The 20,171-nt window shown below is 39.9% G+C and overlaps 1 protein-coding gene and 1 long non-coding RNA gene across 2 annotated transcripts in view; one reads left to right on the top strand and one right to left on the bottom strand.

Moving 5' to 3' along the window:
- The window catches only part of PXDNL (peroxidasin like), a 508,882-nt gene that overhangs the window by 284,515 nt on the left and 204,196 nt on the right, over positions 1-20,171 (top strand). The gene's annotated exons all lie outside the window — the stretch shown is intronic.
- LOC140712193 (uncharacterized) overlaps positions 537-20,171 on the bottom strand; it is a 43,382-nt gene continuing 23,747 nt past the window's right edge. Inside the window, exons 2-4 of the long non-coding RNA XR_012093681.1 lie at positions 5,975-6,131; positions 2,100-2,363; positions 537-861 (exon numbers count right to left, since the gene is read on the bottom strand). This is a non-coding gene — a long non-coding RNA (uncharacterized lncRNA). The remainder of the gene's footprint in view (positions 862-2,099; positions 2,364-5,974; positions 6,132-20,171) is intronic.

Genomic DNA, 20,171 nt, shown 5'->3' with positions numbered 1-20,171 from the left:
CTGAAAGTCCAATATTCTTGAAAAAAAAAAAAAAAAAAAAAAACAAAATCTGCACCCAAGAAACTAAAAATCACAGTTTCCATCATCCAATCAAACATTACCAGGCAAGCACATCATACAAGAGTTACAAAATACAAGGTGCCAAAACGTGATACAATGGAAAAAAGAAATAAACAAATTCCACACTCCTCTTTTAGTAATTGATAGAACAAGTAGACAGAAAGTAAGTATAAAGAAGACCTGAATAACAGAATCAACCAACTTGAGGTAACTCTACACCCAAATGCCTTCACTGTTAAATTCTAACAAATATTTAAGAAACAAACAAATTCAATTCTGTTCAAATTCTTCTAGTAGGATACTTCTCAACTCATTTTATGAGTTAGAATTATTTTATGACACCAAAATCACAGACATCAGAAAAGACCTTCAACATAACTATATTTCTCACTAAAATAAAGCAAAATCCCTTAATCAAATATTAGAAAATTGAGTTCAACAATATAAGAAAAAGATAAAAATATATAATGCCCAAGTAAGTTTAATTTTAGGAATGCAAGTTAGTTTAACATTTGAAAACCAAAAATGTAATTTATTATATTAACAGATTAAAAAAGAAAAATAATAAAAACATGTCAATATATGCAGAAAAAGCATTTGGAAAAATTTAACATCTATTCATGGCAGAAAACCTTTATCAAATTAAGAACAAATGGGATCTTCCTTAACCTGGTGAAAGATATCTAGGAAAGACCCTTGGTGAATTTCATACTCAGTGGTGAAAGACTGAATAACTTAAGGTTAAGAACAAGGTAAGGATGTCTGCTTACATGATTCCAACTCAGTATTTTACCGGAGATTCTAATAAGGAAAGGAAAATAAATGGAAGGAATTCAGATTGGGAAGGAAGGAACAAAAAACATAAAACAAAAAACAAAGACAAATATATTATTATTCACCAGATAGTTGCATGATTTCCCCCTTATTTTTGTTTAGCGGTTTATAGCAAGTCTTAAAATCAGACAGTAAAGTGTCTCCAACTTTAATTTATTAATTTATTTCTTTGAGATTGAATTTCGCTTTTGTTGCCCAGACTGGAGTGCACTGGCACGATCTCGGCTTTTACTGCAACCTCCGCTTCCCAGATTCAAGTGATTCTCCTGCCTCAGCCTCCTGAGTAGCTGGGATTACAGGCACCCACCACCACACTTGCCTAATTTTTTGTATTTTTAGCAGAGACGAGGTTTCATCATGTTGGCCAGTCTGGTCTCAAACTCCTGACCTCAGATGATCCACCCACCTCAGCCTCCCAAAGGGCTGGGATTACAGGTGTGAGCCACTGCACCCGGCTGATTTATTTTTAAAAATTATTTGCATTCTCATATATATCTTAGAATTAGATTGTCTATTTCTAATCATCCCCTCGGTCTGAAAAAAAAAAAAAGCCCTCTGAATTCTGATTGAATTTATATTGACTCTATGGATCAGTTTGTTGGAATTTCTAAAACCAAACGCACTATAAGTGTACAGACAAATGAAACGTGTTATTTTTTGGTAGAATCATACCAAAGCAAACATTTTAGTTATCTAAATTATTTGAAAAAATCAAAGCGCATTTTTGGCTGGAAACAGCACCCGGTGTATCTTGGGTAGAATCACTGGTGTCTCTTTCACAGAACCTGAGGGATATGAGGGCTGGGGAGCAGTTGTAGGCACTGCAATTTCACCGCATTCCCTGCGCATCAGTCAAAGTCTATTTGTAAGCACCTCTCTAGGAAAGCTCTATTCTGCATTATGTAATTATTTGTAGCAAATTTGAGATACATTTGATGAGGAAATAGTAATACAACGTTCTCTATTGTTAAGTTGTGAGAGCATTCTTTTCTGGGGCAGGATTGGCTGTATGTCATGCTAGCTGGAACTGGTGTGGCTTTTCCGATCTATTCCGTCCTGATTCCTCACTGATATTCCTTCTCATGAGTCTAACACTGGTAAAACCTCTTTTTTGGGCACCGCATGAAAAAAATAGGGTTTGAAGACCTTTCCCTCTTCTGTGCAATTCTAGATAAAGCCCGTATGATGTAAAGAGCATAACTTACTTTGAAAATGCCCAAGTTTGTTCTTCAATAGGAAGCACATGTTAAAAACAGAGAAGTTCTCTGATATCCTTTGGGGGCTCTTCAAGGTTTCTGAGGAAAAGGCCCAGACACTCACACTGAGAAACAGGTCAGCAGGGGGTGGAACTGAACATCTCTCTTCGCCCCTGTTGCTCTTTGTTTGCTCACAGGTACTTGTAACTGGCTGGGATCACAGGGAGGTAGGGGACTCATGTCCAACTTCAAGCAGTGCAGTTTTTAAAATGGCTAGAGAGGAGAATAAAATTAATAGGTCTGAATATGTTTTGAAGTGACTCTGCAAACAATTGCTGCCAATTTATATGCCTGAGGTTCTGATTAAATTTTCCTTTTCTAAGTTGTGTTTTATGAGTGAAAACTTTTCTGTCTTATCATGGTGCTCAGTAGTGTCCCCAGCCAGAAGGTGTCCAGCCCGCAGCATGTGAGAATCACCTAGGAACTGCCTGCCCGCACTCACAGTGAAGCAGAGTCTCAGGAGGAGGGTGCTGGCATCAGTGGCTTTTTTCAGAGTTCCCCACGAGACTCTAATGTGTGGTCACGGTTAGGAATCATTATCTCTACCTTAAAGGTATTACATGTCCTAGAGATACTATCCGAGTCTTATCTGGGATTTATGTTTCCTTTTCTGTCTACAACCCTCTCCTAACAACCGTCACCAGTGGATAAGCCCCATTAGCTAAAGTCTGCCTTTATCTGGCATAAAAGCTGTGCCGGGCACTAGAAAAATAAGCACATTAGGTTTGCGCTTTAAATGGATTTTTATAAACACTGAGTTCAGGTACTAAGAAGTAGAAGTCATGAAGATGTCATCTTCTTAACTTTCTTTTCTACACCTCAGAGCACATTTGTCGCAGAAACCACTTTCTCAGACATTCATTTTTTACGTAATTGCATGAAAACTGTTGGGGACCAGACCTCTTCAGTTCCTTTTAGTGTTGTAGCAATTACTCATGTTTGCCAAGCATAAACCTTTGAAAATTTGATGAAATTTGTGATATATTATGAAGAAAGAAGAATCCAAAAGCTTAAAGAATAAATGCATTTTTTTAAAAAACTGAAAGACTTGGGATATTGAACAAACTTGGTGCCACCTTGTCCTAGGCACTGTCAGGCCTGTTCCCTGGACGGTGTCATACTCGCTCTCTGAGCCCTTCCCGTTCTCTTTTGCTTTTCCCCTTCACACCTTCATTACCTCTTTCCTTTCAGTGTGGGCTCAAGTTTTTCTCACCAAGAAAGCCCATTCTTGAGCCAACATTTCCGTTCAGCTACTGTTCTTTCTCCTCCCTTTATGTATATAATTAAGCATACATTACACTGTAAGTGGTAGAGAGAGAACTCAACCTCAACTGGCTTAAGCAAAAAATGAGGCCTCATAGTCTGGATGCAGACTTAGTACAAGGTTTTCTTCTCTCTATTTCCAGTTCCTATGTCCTTGGTGTCAAGTTTTATTCTCAAGCTCTATAACTGCATAAAAAGGTTGCTTGGGCTCCAGCCTCCTCATTTTATCCCCATTCTTGTTCATTAAGATAGAACTTGGTACTCAAATATACAGGAAAATTTCAAGGCCTGAGAGGGTGTGGTCCTGAGTGGACTGACTGGGATGGTCAGGTGCCCATTGCCGGCCTGGTCACCATGGCCAGGGGTCCGCATGCTCTGGTTGCACTGAATTCAATCACTTGTTCCATCCCCCAAGTCCAGGGCTAGGGTCAGCCTTACACAGATTATAGAAGCTGGAAACGTGGTAAGAACTGTAGTCACAGTAAAAGAGAGTGAATGCAGGGAAGGGGCAAGAGTAAATCTCCACTATGCCTGTCCTGTGAGATTCTATAAGGACTACGGATTATTTTTTTCTTTTATAAGGAAAATAAGAGAGGAAAGAGGGGAGAAAGGAGAAAAAGAAAGAAGAAAAGAGAAGTCTATACCAGTTCTTCTCAAACTTTTAACAGCATATGAGGCTGGGCACAGTGGCTCATTCCTGTAATCCCAACACTTTGGGAGGCCGAGGCAGGTGGATCACCTGAGGTCAGGAGTTCAAGACCAGCCTGGCCAACATGGTGAAACCCTGTCTCTACTAAAAATACAAAAATTAGCCAGGCGTGGTGGTGCATGCCTGTGATCCTAGCTACTCTGGAGGCTAAGGCAGGAGAATCACTTGAACCCAGGAGGCAGAGGTTGCAGTGAGCTGAGATTGCACCACTGCACTCCAGCCTGGGCAACAGAGGGAGACTCTGCCTCAAAAAATAAGAGAGTAAATAAATATAAATAAATAAACAGCATATGAATGCTTGATGATATTTTTTAAAAGAAGATTCTAATTCAGAAGTTGTAGTATGGGGCCATGTTTCTGCTTCTTGAATCAGCTTCTGGAGATGCTGCTATGGCAGTCAGGAGGCGACACTTTTTTTCCCTACTTGATTCAGTTAGAATTGTATTCAGTTTCACATTCAGCCAGAGTTGCGGCTTAATCAAAAAAGAGTTTCATTTATTTAATTCAACAAGAAGTTTGGGTATAGGCATTTGGGAGTTAGTATGGTAACTCAATGATTACATCTGAGAACAAAGCTTATTCTATCTTCTATTTTAATATCTTTAATGAAGGCTGCTCTGCATCCATGTTCCAGGGTAGTGAAAGGAGAAAATAGAAGAGTCAGCACCAGAAGACTATCACTAATATCTCGTTGGGAGGACTTTGTCAAAGAGACCACACTTTGAATTAGTGAGCTGTCTGAAGCCTTTACATTCTGCTGATATCTTTTCAATTGAACCTGCACCAATGACTTACCAAAGGAGAAGTTAAAAACCAAAAAGCAGACAAACAAACAAACTCAAAGATGCTACTCTCACTTCTACTGAAACAGCAATAATAGTAATAACATCACACACTGGTGTCAGGCATCCTTGTTAACAGTGTTTTTGTACACATTGAGGCATTAATGCTCTAGTAACTGTGAGGTAACCATTGCGGTCAGAGAGGTTATAGAAGCAGCAGCAGAGTCTCAGAGAGTTTCACCCAGTCACACATTGTTGCACAGTTGGTGAACAGTAATGCCAGATACAAACTGAAGTCTTTTGCTTTTGAGTTTTGGTTCTTCATGAGAATATCACTATATAATACTATGAAAAATAACAGGCTTTGCTGTTTTAGCAATCTTTTATCTTTTCTTAATTCTGGCCACTGATTCTTAAGTGGTAATTATAAAAGTTGTTTCCAGTGTTAGTGCCTCTAATGGGAAGGCTATTACTAAACCATCTTAAGAGAAGCATGCCTTGCATTAGTCATACTTACCTGCATTCTGCACCGTAGACAGAACAGACCCCGCAACCTCAATTATTATACCGCCTTGATCTACACAAGAAGCCATCGCAATGCTCGCAAGCTGTTGTAGCAAAATTTAGTCAAGAGAAGGTGTACATTAAACTGTGTTTACGAAGTGTTCTTGCTTCTTGGGATGTCTGCAACTGAATGTGGATGATGATAGTGGGGGGAGCTCTTCACCATTACTTTATGATTGGAGTTTGGCAATGGTTGAATTCTGTTTCTATACTTGAACTTGTGTATTGTCTACTGAGATGTGTGATGACAATCCCCATCCTTTCTTTGAATGCCTTTCCTCTTCTATCACCTCCAAGACTTTGCAGATTCTCTCCACCATTCCTCATATCTCATCCCTATCTTCTTCACTTGACTTAAGCTCCTTCTTGCCCATAGATCTGTATAAGTTAGGGCTTATATACAACACAACAGCAAAAAGCCCACCTCACAGTGTCTCATGTTCCATCTCTCTGCTGACCCAACAGAGCCCTGTGTTCATGCCTTACTTGCTATATAATACACCTACCTTCTCCCCAGGGACCAGCCTGAGCCCGTCTCATTCCGACCAGCAGCTGAGTGTCTGGGATCTCTGCACCTTGTCATTCTCCACAGCTGCTCCAGGTGTGGCCCTCAGGGGCTGATGACTGGGAGACAGGTTATCCACTCCGCTTCTTCAGTATACGCTGGGGACGGCGGGGCAGAGTGGGGAGGAGTAGAACAGGTTTAATAAAAGCAAGCAAGCAAAGACTCGTTAGAGAACATGGAGATCTTGAAGGACGCAGTCATCACTGGTCTACAATGCATGTCACATCCTGATGGGCAAAATTACAACTCCTTCCACTGGATTCAATTCCTCAGTTAAGCAATTTGGTAGCTCTAGAGAGCTCTAGCTAACACACTTTTCAGGGCATTTGTTGGGGAGACCGTTCTGTCTGTAGGCTTGGAAGTTTTAGCCACTGCCTTCTTTCTGTTAGTGTCAGATGAGAGGCTCATAGACTGATTGAAAGTTTAAAAGTGACAGGCAGTAACTTTCCCTATTTGGACTTTCTTATGATTACAGTTCATTCATTTACTCATTCATTTATTCTTGTGCACATTCAAAATATTTACTGAGCATCTATTTTGTGCTAGGCATTTTCTATCTAGGCACTGGAAATCAATCAATGATTAAAAAAAAAAAGTATCAGCCTCAGGGTTCTTCCTTTTTAGGGAGGAGAGAGAAACAAAGGAATACATTAATATGTGGAGTAGCAGAGAGAGGGTTGTAGCTACTGGGAAATGGTGCAAGGGTGGGGTGCAGTGTTAAATAGGGTGGAGGGAAGCCCTCACAGCAGAACTGAGGCTTGGAGGGAGGCTTGGAGCCTCAGGAACAGAGCATTACAAGCAGAGTGTGAGTGCAGAGGCCGGAGGTCAGAGTTAACTAGGCACTGTGTGTTTAAGGAAAAGCAGGGAGCTGGTTGGGCAGATGTGCTGTACTGGGGTGAGTGGAGAGCTACAGAGACACCCGAGCAGCTGTGGGCAGTCCGTGTGGTCATGGCAGCAACATTGGCTCTACTTTGAGCAGGAGAAAGATACTGAGAATTTCCAGCTGAGCAATGATAGATCTGATTTATGTTTGAAAGGATCATTCTGGCTGCTTTGATCCATTCAGTAGAGAGAAAGAGGAAGACTAGAGGCCAGGGATGGGGAGGAGCAGGGGAGAATTGTTTCTACTGTGGATTTAGGTTGAAGGTAAGGAAGGCAGATGTCATGAACAAATGGATTTATAAAGTGAGCAAAAAGGAGAAGAGAAGAACTTAGGAATCACTCGCTAGATCCCTTTTTGGCCAGTAGGTATACTCTCCATAACCCGTCTCATCCATCTTTTGAATTTAAATTGTATCCATACAATGATGACTCTCAAATACTGATCTCCCAACTAGACCTCTACTGTGAACTCCAGATGCACACACCCAGCTGCCCACCCCACCTCTCCCCTTGATCATCTGATAGTCTGTCTGGTTTATCTTCAACCTATATCCACAAGAACTCCAAAGCTCTTGGCCTAGATGAGTGCTTCCTCACAGGGGATTTGAGGAAGTTGCCTCCCTAGGGATCATTTAACGATGTCGATGCATTTTTCGTTGTACAGCTGGGGAAGGGGGATTGCTATAGGCATCTTGTGGGTAGAGGCCAGGGATGCTGCTACACTTCCTACCAAGCATGGGACAGCTCCTCACAAATGTCCATAGTGCCTAGTCTAGAAGAATAGTTTTCATGTACTGAGATGTGGAAGAATGGAAGGGGTGTGGTTATGGGGAGAGACTGGGAACTCAGGTTGGACAGGTTAGACTGCAGGTGGCTATGAGATGTTCAGGGACAGGTAGCTGGCTGTGTGCATCTGGAGTTCACAGTAGAGGTCTTCTTGGGAGATCAATATTTGGGAGTCATCATTATATGCACACGATTTAAATTCAAAGGATGGATGAGATGGGTTAAGGAGAGTGTACCCAGTGGCAGAAAGAGATCTAATGTTTGAATCCCAATTCACCCAGACATCTGGAGATCGAGAGGTGAGAATGAAACAGTAAGAGACTTACAACAGGCAATTGCAATTACAAGATCCTAGAGGAGGCATCCCAGAGCCCAATAAGCAACACTTTTAGGTCTTCAGGAGTAATAACCTGTGGGCAATGCTGTTGATGAGTCAAGTAAGAGGATAGTGGAAAGAGCATTTGACTTTGCAAACTAGTTACCCATTCCTGTTGCTCCAGGTGCAAACATGGAGGCAGAAGCCCAGCTGGATTAGCATCCAGAAAGACAGCGAGTGGGAGAAGGGATAAGAGGGAGTGACGACGGGTAACATATCCAGAGGAAATGAAAATGCCCATAATCCCCAAACTCTGAAAAATATTTTTGTGTACTTCATTTTCATCTTGCATGTGTATATACAGCTGGCATGTTAGTGACATTAAAGTATCTATGCAGTGCTATGCTGGGCTTTTAAAAAACCTGACATTGTCCATAATGTTTATAACTGTATAACAATATACAGATTTGTGACTATATTTGCTCCCATAACAAATCACCACAACCATAGCATCTTAAGCAATACAAATTAGTTGTTTTCCATTTCCTTGGGTCAGAATTTCGGTGTGGGTCTCACCTGGCTAAATCTAGGTGTCGGCACGGGTGTGCTCCTTTCTGGATGCTTTAGGGGAGAATTCGCTTCCTACTCACTTGTGTTGTGGGCAGAGTTCAGTTTCTTGCGGTCGTGGAAACTGTAAAAACCCACTTTCTAGAGGTTGTCTGCAGTCCTGGGCCTGCAGTCCCATTTCCATCTTTTAAACCAGCAACAGTAAAGTGAGTCCCTCCTATGCTCTGGATCTCTGCCCTTTTCCTATGTCACACCTCCCTGAGGGGCTCTTCTGCCCCCTTTACTGCTTTTAAGAAGTGGTGTGATTAGATTGGACCTACCCAGATAATCCAAGATAATCTGTCATCTCAGAGTTCTTAATCTTAATCACGTCTGCAAAGTCCCTTTTGCCAAGTAATGTAACACAGTCAGGTTCAGAGATTAATGCATTTACATCTTTGAGGGGCTGTCTATAACAAGATGAAACATTCTTTGATAACACAATGTAATGGCTGTATATTGTATTAACTATATGAATGTGCTATCATTCATTTTAAACATTTATTGTTGGGCATCTGCATATTTTTAAATTTTGTTATTTTAAATAGCACTATGGGTAACACACTTTCTGCCTTCAGTTTTTGTTATATCCTTAAGTGAAATTATTTGCATCTTTATGACACTAGCTGGTAGACCTTGTTTCTTTATTTTCTGTGTCCCTCAGTCACCTTCTCAGCTGCCAGGAGAAGCGGAGTCTGTTGTTTTCAATCCCATAGTAATTGTATAAAAAACTTAAGGATGAGTCAAGTGACCATTTTTTTATTAATATTTTAATCCTCTCCTGGACATTGTAATATTGCAATGGCCCTCTGATTAATTCTGATACCTTTGATTTCTTCTTTTTCCAAATTATCTTGCACAGAAACTACTAGATTAGACAGATAAGGAACCTGAGGCACACTGAGGTTAAACTCCTTGGCCCAGCTCAAACAGCCAGTGTTAGAACCAAGACTGAAACCCAGGAGCTGGGCCCCAGATCCACACTCCTAACCTCCATGCAAATTTCATTCTCTGCATATTTTCCCTGACTGATTCTCTCTTCAAGGCTAAGTACAAGTAACCTCTGTCTCTCCATCATGGATTCCCACTGTCGCACCCTCTGCACAATTTCATGATAGCAACTCTAGCCTTCCTTCACACTCCTGCAGATGGTTCTCTCTCCTACATATAGGTCATAAGGATATGAGGTCCAGACCTGTGTTGGCAACCACTGCAGCTAACTTTAAGTATTTGCATTCAGAAAAGTCGTACCACTTAGACAGCTGTTCTGAGCCCTGGGCCATAACATCTTCTGTGGATAATAATACTCACCTCACAAGGTTGCTGTAGAACAAATGGGATAGTTCATATGAAGCAGCTGGAACAGGGTTTGGCAACCACGGAATGCCACAATGTGTTGGCTCTCCTTATTGTTCTGGTGGAAGTCTACAATGAGGGGTGAATATTTGCCAGGTGTGGACCGGAATTAGAAAGTGGAAGGCAAGTAAAATGAGCCTATCAAGCAAATGGAAATATGAGGTGGCAGGGAGCAAACGTGCTAAATCATGAAAACACAGCAGGTAGGGAACTGAACCAACATACTCGCAGGAGGTAGGAAGCAGATGTGAAGGCAAGAACCCATGGAGGTAAGTCCCAGATCATTGCGGGTCTTCTATGGCAAGCTCAGGTGTCTGGCCGATCGGGAGGAACAGAGCAGTGATAGAATCAGACCTTCATTTCAGGAAAATATCCTGGCAACTGTTCAAGAAATGGGCTGCATGCATCCAAATTGAGAGTCAGGAAAAGTAATTAGCTTTTTTTAAAAAAAGAGTCAAATTGAAGATTTCTCGTTCTTAAACAGAGAGAGAGCTGTTTCTGTTGCTGATATGCTCTGTTCTGCCCTCTGTGTCCTGAAGGTGGCACTGTTAACTCGCAGTACCTGCCTCGCCAGCCCCGTGCCCAACTGCAGAGGCCAGGAATGCGTCCACCTGTCTGTCCTGACTGATCCAGGACTCCTGTGATTGACACACACACATTGGGAACATTCCGAGGACAGATTATAGTAAAATGATGGCATTTCAGTGACATTTCATTTCGGTGGGGGGCAAAAACTATATATGCAAAACATTTCAGATGGAGAGATTTCTGGAGTTTCAGCAGTATTTCACCCTAACAAGAGCTGTATGAGTGAGCATGCCATTAGACACACAGCGCAGTATTCTGGGTTGGGTTTTCCTCTGTCTTATTTGCCACAACTCCATATAATCAGTGTTTGTGTCTTTAGGGCAAATCTGTGGGAGGGTTCACAATGGAGTTCTGGCCTGTGCATTTCCCGCGTAACGTGCAGTCCCCTGGCCCTACTGTCTGATGGCTGTCATCGCGACTGCTGACCACGGACATGCTCCGGTTCCTTCAGTGCTCAGGGGTTGCTCTGCTAAGAGGACAGACAGGATGCCAGAATCTTCCCCGAGCCAGGATCACTGGCTTTAGATTTTTACATTTTAATTTGTATTGATAGCATCAGAGTCACCGCACTGGAATGTTTTTTATTTTGTCCAACATTTTGGACTAGGCTGATGCTTTTAGCTGGGCCCTTATTTTCCTTCTGTCTCCATGTTAGAACTTTGTTTACCGAAATGGAGGAGGGAAAAGAGATGTTATATTAAGTTGGAGACACGTTTCTGAGTGTGTGTGATTACAGATAGAGAGCGAAGCAGACCCAGGGGCAGTGACAAATGTTACATGTAGTAATTACTGGGCAGTTGGGTTTTCAGGGTTTTTTAATGCACTTTTCTGTATTGTTTGAATTTTTCTTAACCCATTTATCATTTTTAACAGCTTTATTGAAGTATAATTTACATACCATAAAATCTACCCATTTAAAGAATATGTAATTTTCACAAAAATGATAATGCCACTAGAAATCATGAGCGGATCAGAAGAAAAGCAAAAAAGGCTTCGAGGAGCTTTCCTGCACTTTTCCTGTTGTGGGGAAAATGATATGTGAAGACTTTTAAGAGAGTTTTTTTTTTTTTTTTTTTTTTTTTTTTTTTTTTTTTTTTTTTTTTTTTTTTTATAAAGGTGACACATAAACTCAACTAGCAATTTTTAAAAATGGAGAAGCAGTGTTTGCTTTAAAATTGTTCTTCCTTCTTGTCAGTTCTCAGTCTTCTGGGATGGCGCCTCATCAGGAAGAGTTCAACACGCTGCTGTTCCAGCAAGGCGAGGGTGTATGAGTCAACAGTTTTAGTATTTTCTGGGTTGGTTTGGAACTTTTGCATTTCTAACCTTAAGCTTGTTCAAAGATTCCAGAAATCTCAAGATTGCAGTGTTGGGTTGGAAAACTCCCAAGAGCAATTTCCTCTGAAATTGTGCTGTTTCTATTTCTGGAGAACAGTGACCATAGAAGAGAATTTGATGATTTCCCATTCTGTAACTAGACACACACAAAAAGTAAAAGATGCATTTTCCTGACACATTCAAACTGTTCAAAAGAACAGTTTTTTTTTGAAAGATAAACTGTTTATTTGAAAGATAACTAAAATATCAACTGAGAAGAACTCATTTTATAGAAATCTTTTTTTGTTTGTTTGTTTTAGTTAAGGGTGGTGTCATGAGAAAAGTTTCACATCTAAAATAAAAACTCAATTGTATACATTTCTGTTTCGTACTTCACTCCATATTAGGTGGAAAGATTTGCCTAAACTTTGAGATTTGTGATGGTATTTCACAAAGCTTAGAGGAAGAGATTTAGGAAGTGGTTTTTAAAAGCTATTATAACTGTTTAAATGCATTGCTCTTTTAGAGAAACAGGAGGCTACCAAGCCAATTGTCTATGACATGCCAGCCATAAAAAAAATTATTTCCAAGTTCTGCAACATGATTCTTAGCAAGAAGAACTTTAATTTTTAATTTTAATTAATAAGAACTACTATTTATTGTATACCTATTATGTGCTTTGAAGTTATCTGTTTTCATTACAAGAAAACAACTTTTCAGAGGATGAAAACAACTAGATGTCATGTTAGGGAGAGTATTTAACAGTGTGTCATAACAGGATTGTATTTAAAACAAGGTCATATATCAATTGGTATGACTCCATCATAATCAGTTGGGTGCCATGAGGAACCCTGTGGACAAGCCCATCATATGGGTGGTGCCACACACGCAGTGGGGTGCCCATCCTGCTGCAGAGGCCCCAGTTACATGCTTAAAGCATTTATTGAAGGGATTGATCTTGACACAGTTGAGACATGATGCTAACTTTTTTTTCCCATCACTCTCTTTAAACATCATGGAAATTTTCCTTTTCCAACCCTGATTTCATTTCTGACAGATCAGAGAATTCTCTGATTTCTTTCAGGGATTAAAAAAGAAATCTTGCCTGGTCTAGTTCAATTTTGAATCAATTAATATACTTCTCCTGTCGTTGCTCAGGCTCACCCCTGGGCCTGAGGGACCTCCTATACAAAGGGGAAGATCATACTTGCCCACCTTAAAGTAAGAGTGTGGGAGCCTCCAAGATAGCAAGTAGCAAGAGCAGGTGCAGTTTGCAGTAATACTAGCTTCCTGGGATAATGTTGACTCTCATTTTCCTAAAGGCATTTTCATACCACGCTGGAAGGGACTTTGTGCATCATCTAGCTGAATTTTTTTATCTGTGTTTTCTTTGTCTTGTTTTTCAGTTGATACACTTAAGAGTTAAATGCTGAAAAAGAACACTAGATACTTGAGAAAGAACTGAATTTCTCAAAATCACAAGATAAGTTAATAGCAGAACACAATTGGAATTCAGGTTTTTAGACCACAAGTCAATGATTTTCCCATATGCCACAGATAGATAGCTATGTTGATGGGATACACAACTTGTATAGAGAGAAAATTTTATTTTTCAAATGTAGTTTACAGCTATTATTACCAAAAGCAATATTAGTAAATAATAGAAGTGGATAAATCTTATAGATGTTTCACAACATTCTATCATAAGTGAGAATATTTTTATATCTATATCACTCAAAAATCCTAATATCTTAATTGATTTTTCATATACTATTTCTTTAGACACATCATAGATATTTAACTGTGCTCCTCTTATACTCTGTTTGCAGGATACATGGCTGGATTTTAAATGATAGGTTAAAATAGAATATATACAATTTTAACCTAACATTAAAATAGTTATCTTTCTCTTTTGATGAAGCTTGATTTCATAAAAAGATATCACTGTTCTACGTAATTTCATCTCTAGGTAAAGAAACTAAACCAGTTAATGGTCGTAAGTTTCCCACAAAGATAAACTATTTTATTAAATGAGAAGAGACTTCTATTACATTTTCTGTTTTGTTTTTTTTTTTCTTTTGAGACGGATTTCACTCTGGTTGCCCAGGCTGGAGTTCGATGGCATGATCTTGGCTCACTGCAACCTCTGCCTCCTGGGTTCAAGTGATTCTCCTGCCTCAGCCTCCCCGGTAGCTGGGATTACAGGCACACACCATGATGCCCAGCTCATCTTGGTAGTTTTAGTAGAGATGGAATTTCATCATGTTGGCCAGGCTGATCTTAACCTCCTGACCTCTGGTGATCCGCCCACCTCGGCCCCCCAAAGTGCTGGGATTACAGGCGAGAGCCACCTCACCCGGCCTTGCATTCTCTCATAAGGCCAATTACAATAGAAGAAAATGGACATATTATATTTTCAATGAAAAATGAACTTCTCTGGTAGTTTGTTCTAGTTTCCTCTACTCTAAGTTTTTCAACGAGTCCTTTAATGCTGGAGCTCAGCGTGCTAGTCTGCCTTTGGGGCATGGTCATCTTCTCATTTAGACCCATGCTCATTTCATAACTAATTCCGCAGACGTGATCCGATGGCAGTCAAAACAGAGAACCCAGAAGAAGAGGGACTACAAATACCTTTTTACAGATTTACTAAATAGTTTCTCTTATTTTTGATGATCTTTTTCTGAAAAACATCACTTAGAATATATTATTCCTTCCTATTTGATTCCCATTCCATATAGTCCAGGTTCAATCGACTTGTTAGTTTTGAAGTTTGCACTGTATTTCCTTTTCTCATTAGAATTTTAGAGAACTTAAAAATGAGAAAAATAAAAGATTATTCTCTCAATTTTTTCTCTCTAGGATGCTCATTCCTTGCTTGTGTAGATCCCAGTTTCTGACCTATATCATTTCTTTCTGCCGGAAGAATTTTCTCAGTTATGTTTATTTTGCCTCAGTTTTTGTTTGTCTTAGAAAGTCTATTTCTCTTTCATCTTTGAGGTCAACTTCACTGGGTATAGAATTCTAAATTGGCAGTTTTTCTCTTTTAATATTTTAAATGATTCACTCTGTTTTCTTCCTGCTTGCATGGTTTCTAATGAGAAGTTCAATGTAATTCTTATCCTTGTTCCTCTGTAGATAAGTTTTTTTTTTCTTTTTTCCTTTCTTTTGACTGATTTCAAGGATATCTCTTTGTCTTTGGTTTTCTGCAGTTTGATTATGTCATGTCATACATAGATGTAGTTTTTGGTATTTATCCTGGTATTTGTTGGTGTGTCTAAGCTCCTCGGAGTTTTAGTTTGATATTTGACACTAATTTTGGAAACTTTTATTTCCATTATTTCTTCTATAAAGAAGCCATTGTTTATTTATTTAAAGATTTATTCTGCTGGTTTCTGTTTTTAACTAGGTATGCATCGGGACTATTTTCCCACATTTCTTGGATATCTGTTTATTATTATTATTTTAGTTCAGTTCTCTTTGAGTCAACTTTTGTTGACTTTTTTCAAATTAGCTACTCTTTACTCAACTATGTTACTCAACTAGGTCAAATCTACTAACCAGGCTGAAGCATTTTTGTTGCTATTGTTTTTGAGTTAAAGTATCTTCCATTTTTTTACAGTTTCCATCTCTCTGAGATTATCTATATAGTCTTATAAGTCATTTAGTTTTTCCAGTGAAGACTTTTTTATTTTTATATTTTTAGAGACATAGTCTTACTCTGTTACTCAGGCTTCAGTGCCCTGATGCAATCACAGCCCACTGTAGCCTCATACTCCTGGGCTCAAGCGATCCTTCCACCTCAGCCTATCGGGAAGCTGGGACTGCAGGCAGGAATACAATACCTGGCTAATATTTTATTTATTTATTTATTTTTTCCAGAAACGGGGTCATGCTATGTGTTCTGTTGCCCGGGTTGGTCTCAAGCTCCTGGCGTCTAGCAATCCTCCCACCTCCGCCTCCTCCCACTCAGCCGAAGTGCTGGGATGACATGCACGAGCCACTGTGTCTGGCCTAGTTAGAGTTATTTTAGATTCCCTGTATGATAAATGCCAACATCTTGGTCATGTTGAGCCTGCTTCTGGCGATTGTTTTGTTTCTTCGGAATGTTTGTGTTTTTCTGACTTTTGGTATGCCTGTAAGTTTTTTTTGTTTGAGGGCCAGGAGTGTTGAGCAAGGCGGTAGGTGCTGAGTAATGCAGGCTTCAGTGTGAGGATTTGCGTTGCTCTGCAGGAGCCGGGCGGTGTGAAGTTTGCTGGCTGTGTGGGCAGGAGAGTATCCCGTTTCTTGCGGTGCACCGTGTTTCGCTTCCCGTTTCGGGTTTGGCCTTTGTGATGCTCCTTAGAGCTTTTCTCACTCTGACCCATAGTTCGTGTTCCTGGAGATTTATTAGCATAGGGGGAGGAAATGGTGGGTGGAGGTCCTCAGATCTTCCGATGAGATTTGGGTCCTCTGGGTGCGTGGCGGGCCTGTGTCTCCAGGGTGCGGCTCTCCCGCGTGTTTCCGTCCCTTCTCCTGGTGCGGCGTGGAGTGACTGGCCCCAGTCACTTCCCTGCCCCAGTCCCTTGCCTGCAGCCAGGTTCCAGATCACATATTCCAAGCGCTTGCCCTTATAGACGGATGTTTTCTTTTCTTTCTTTTACTTATTTTTCTGAGGGAAAACAGAAGCTACAGTTGGGTTGAAGAGGGGCCCATGGAGCGGGATTTCACTATTGCCCTCTGGCGGTGTTCTTCCCAAGGTGGAGACTTTAATTCTGTGAGGGAGCAGGGCCTGGGCAGACAGCACTGTAATATTTCTTTCCCTTTCCCTGCCGCGTGTGAGGGAAGCTCCCTCAGATTCCCCTGAATTCTTTCTGTGGGTCTCAGTGAGCTCCTTCCTGGAGGAAAAGCTTGCAGATCCCCACACCCTCAGTCCACACTTGGACGCCAGCAACTCCTCCAAATTCCAACCTTGCTGTTCCCCCCAGATTGTGGCATCCTGCGGTGTTCCGCTCCCGGTAAGCAAATCTCAGGTTGTTTTCTTCTGCCTGAAGGTGCCTGTCTTTTCAGATTTAGGGGTAGCTCATTGCTCTGAGACCTCAGTTCTCTGGTGGGTCCAAAAAAAGTAGTTATTTTCGTTTCGTTGAACTTGTTTTTAATGTAAGGACAGGAATCCTGATTTCTAGTCTCTTGGGATGCCCTAATCTCTCATTATTGTTTACCCCTTGAGAGAACTCGCCCTTTCGGCACCTATACAACCATTGCAGTTTTTCTTGTTGTTGATCTCTCTTAATCTTTATTTTTTAATGAACTTAGTCTTGAGATGTGTGTAGCCATTCCAGCTTGAGCCTTTCCATATGATAAACAATTTATCTTTCCTCCTCCTCCTCTTTTTCCGTGTTTTCCTTTTCTCCATTTTCTTCAGGAAACTTTTTTTTATTTTTTATTTTATTTTTATTTTTTAGATGAAGTCTTGCTCTGTCGCCCAGGTTGAAGTGCAGTGGCACAATGTCTGCTCCCTGCAACCTGTACCTCCCGGGTTCAAGCAATTCTCCTGTCTCAGCCTCCCAAGTAGCTGGGATTGTAGGCACACACCACCACGCCTGGCTAATTTTTAGTAAAGATGGAGTTTCATCATGTTGGCCAGGCTGGTCTTGAACCTCTGACCTCAGGTGATCTGCCGGCCTCAGCCTCCCAAAGTTCTGGGATTACAGGGGTGAGCCACCTCGCCCAGCCTTCTGCGGGAAATTCTTGATCACTCTTGTACTTAGCTATTATTTATATGTTAGTCTTTATTCTATATATCCAATCTAGATTTTTGTCTTACTTTAATTTTTTATCCTACCATCACAGAATTAAGATTACCAATGGCAATTTTTACTTGTATTTCTTCTCAAACTCTCAAAATAGGAAAAATCCATCTTATGTCATTACTTCCACTTTCCTAATGGCCAAATCAGTTTCCTATCCCAAAGTTTCCATTTCTGTTTTAAAAAATTTCTGACCAAAATCCTGGAGTCCTCTTCTATTTCCTGTCCCTTTTGTCTTTTGTATTAACCTTTAATTATTTCCTTCCTCCCACCCCTTCTTCCTTCACTTGTGCCTCCCTTCATCAGGTAACATCTGCAATTACCACCTCCCAGGTTTTTCTGCCACCATCATTTCTCCTATCGAGCCCATTCTTGGTGTCCCTTTCAGACTCATCCTCAGCCACTTTCTTTCTCATTAATATACAATTGCGCCATGTCCCCTACAGTGATGAAATCAGATTCTCTCCCTCTCATTCTCAGGGTGCAGTGTAATCTAACCTGTCAGTCACCTCCTCCTCTTTCTGCAGCGCAGTGAATCCTCTAGTGAGGTTAGTATTATTTTCTGCTATGATTTATGCTGTTTTCCCACTACTAACCTCTTTCTCATGTTCCTGCCTCTATAAGAGTTTCTCAGGACACAAATCAAGGTTATATTAACATCTTCCCTGACAACTTCAGTCCATAGTGATCTCTGTCACTTTCTACCAATGAAAATACTCAGCTGTATTCCACAGTTTAGAGCATATGTTCTATGGTTGTATGCATATGCATATATATATGTATATGTTTTATGCTGTGATTGTTTGATGTGCATAGGTTTGATGTGCACAGAAACACTTGACACTCCCAAGTGTTGTGTGCTCCTTGAGAACAGGGACTCTGGCAGTCTTGGCCCAAGAATCAGTAACATGTGCCCAGTGGAACCTCAGGAGCTCTCATAGGCCGATTGGAAATTCAGCATTGGAATCCGTCTGTGGGTTTACAGAACTCCTCACAGAAGTTCTTATTCAGTAGGTATGAGAGTTAGCCATTTGTTTTTTATTTGTGCTTCAAAAAGATTAACATGTTAAATAAGTCTATGATAAAAACAAAATAAGATACACTGACCCTGACGTTAGGAAGAACACTGTTAAGAAACAATAGCCTTAAAGAGGTTTGTTAGAGACAGAGTCTTGCCATTATATGAAGATAAATTAAGGAACTAACTACACCAAACAGAAGCAATCTGTTAAAGTCAACATTAATCACACGGAAAACTACGTTTCATTTGATTTTATACCCAACTATAAAGAAATAAAGAAATAGAGTGGAGAACAAAAACAACTCTTTGCCTTTAGCTGTTAATTTAGAAGAGCTGAAAAAAAGTCATTAATATTTTATTGATTAGATGCTGATCTTCACAAACAGGAAGCAACAGTTACAATGTACTAGATTGCAATTAATCTCAGCTCTCCCTCTGAAGCTAGTTGAAAGCTTGTCACCAGTTAGGAAAAAGAACAAAATCATGTAAAATTATCCCTTGATAAAACATATAAGAGACAATTACACATATAATAGTGTTATCACTCATCTTTGATGTGCCATAGAATGCTAGTATGATACATTTTATTTTACTCTGGTGTTTTAGAAATAACAAATCTACTGCTCTGGCAAAAGAAGCTAGACCAAGTCTTAGACAGCATTAGCAAGACATTGTCAATTGTGTCAACAATAGATAAGAAAGGGTTCTATTACTATTTTTGCATCCTGAGCATTATTATATATACCATTATTATTAGTTTCAAACTTTAGTACAATAAAAGCATTTTGCACACTATATACTAATATTTTCTTTAGAAAATACTGCAATATATTTTAATATATTTTGATTATGATATAGGATCTACATTTCATTGCTATAAAACAATGGTTTTCCATTTGAGTTTTATATAAGAATCACCTGGAGAATTTCTGGAAAATAACAGTGCCTGGGTACCACCCAGCCCAATGAAATCAGAATCTCTCAGGGTGGATACCTGATAAAAAATCTAAAATATCTAGATTTTAAAAAAATGTTGTCCAGGTAAATACAATATTCAATCAGAGCTGAGCATCCATAGTGAAAGGTTACAATGAATTGAAATAAATCACTACTAGTGTTCTACTTATTTGTTTTACACTTTTCTTTAAAAGAAAGTAAAAGGAAAAATATACAGAATATGCCAAAACAAAATAAAAACTGGACAATTAGAACGTTTGATAATTGGGTTTAATAATAAATTGGAATTAACAATGTCAAGCTCTATGGCTTTCTTGCTTCTAATTCTTTTATTTGTCAGGCTTTGGTGTTGAAGTAGGACCTCAGAGGCATTTTAACTCTTTTAGGCAGGGAGCATCTATTAAATGTATAGTTTATACATCTTAATTGGTCCCTAGTGTCAGGAAACAGTTAAAGGGGCCCTGGCAGCATTTTACTACCAAGGAGTGATTTACGATGTAGCCAATGGCAAGAACAGAAAGGACTG

Source organism: Chlorocebus sabaeus, chromosome 8 (genome assembly GCF_047675955.1).
Source record: "Chlorocebus sabaeus isolate Y175 chromosome 8, mChlSab1.0.hap1, whole genome shotgun sequence".
Classification (NCBI taxonomy): Eukaryota; Metazoa; Chordata; class Mammalia; order Primates; family Cercopithecidae; genus Chlorocebus; species Chlorocebus sabaeus.
Note: the sequence above shows the minus strand (reverse complement) of the source record. Positions and strands in the feature narration are given on the sequence as shown.